Genomic DNA, 1,474 nt, shown 5'->3' with positions numbered 1-1,474 from the left:
GGAAGCCCTGCATCGCCGCCACGTCGCCGTTCCCCTCTTCGGGCTCCGATCATCGTCGCCGTCAAATTCGCCGTCTCCGACGCGTCCCCGAGCCCGCTTCGACGCCACTGCAACCGCGGTGAGCCCCCGGAGCGTTTCCCCCTTCTTCCCTGCTCTCTCCCGACCCCTAGGCCCTATCCCCACACGGCCGAACCTCCGCCGTCGCCGAGCTCGCCGTCGACGCAGCTCCGGTGACCATTTGGTCACCCCGGCGAGTCCAACGCGTTCACAGAACCCAGTAGAGCATCCCTAGCGCCTCACTTTGCTCGACTTCGAGCTCCAGCACCAATCCCGCGCACGACCGAACCCCGGCGGCCGCAGCCGAGCTCACCGCCGTCGATTCCGGCCACCCCGACCCCAACGGACTCCGCCAAGAGCCGCGGGTCGTCCTCAGCTTCACTCCGGTGGTCGCCACGTTCCATTTGGTGGCCGAAACGACCAAAACCACTATCGCCGGCGCACTGTTGGTCGCCGCCGGCCAGAACTCCGGCGAGCTGACGTGGCCTAGTTGATTAACCACTAATCCACCACCTACTGACGCTGACAAGTGGGCCCGAGGGCTTAGTCAAAGCTAACCAGCCCGGGGTCAACGCGGGATTAGCCCTGTGACACTGACGTGTGGACCCCACACGTCAGGTTTGACCCGAGCCAGCCCTGTTGACCTGCTGATGTCACTGTGATGTCAGGCTGACGCAGTAATTGAATTTCTGAATTTAAATTAAATCAGGAAATTCCAGAATATTAGTTAAACTTCAATAATTCATAACTTTTATTCTGTAACTCCAAATTGGACAAATTATATATGAAAAATGATCATAAAAATCCAATCTATCCATCTGTACTATTTTCATGCATGATTAAACAAGTTAAATTGATGTTTTAATCAGAACAAGGAAAAGCACTTTAAAAGGCCATATTTGAAATTGGAATTTGAATCTTTGATTCAAATTTGCTCAAACACATCTGGTTTTAGTTGCATTAGCCCAACACACTCATATTGCCATGTTTCATGCATGCATCATATTGTTGCACATTGTTTGGTGATGCCTGTGTATCGTTATCCTTTGCGACAGGATCTGTTCCCGAGGAGTACCGTGATTACCCTAACGAAGAACCGTATCCGTGCAACGAACCATCAGGCAAGCAACCAACCATTTGATCATATCGATACAATCCCATGTTCTCGCTCCTGCTCTCATTTACTGCATTAAGACAATGCGATTCAAACTGCTGTGTGCTACGGTAGTTGAACCCATTTCCTCTGCATGACCTGTCATTGCCACAGTAACTAGATGAAACCCACTAGCATGTGTAGGAGTTGATTGAGCCATATGTATGTGTTGTTCCTACCTTGCTATGCCTGCTATGCTTAGAGTTGTGTCAGGTCTGGTTCATCTGGGTGATGGGCTAGAGTGAAATGATTATGTCGGTAATG

This window comes from Triticum aestivum, chromosome 7B (assembly GCF_018294505.1).
Source record: "Triticum aestivum cultivar Chinese Spring chromosome 7B, IWGSC CS RefSeq v2.1, whole genome shotgun sequence".
In the NCBI taxonomy this organism is placed as follows: domain Eukaryota; kingdom Viridiplantae; phylum Streptophyta; class Magnoliopsida; order Poales; family Poaceae; genus Triticum; species Triticum aestivum.
Note: the sequence above shows the minus strand (reverse complement) of the source record.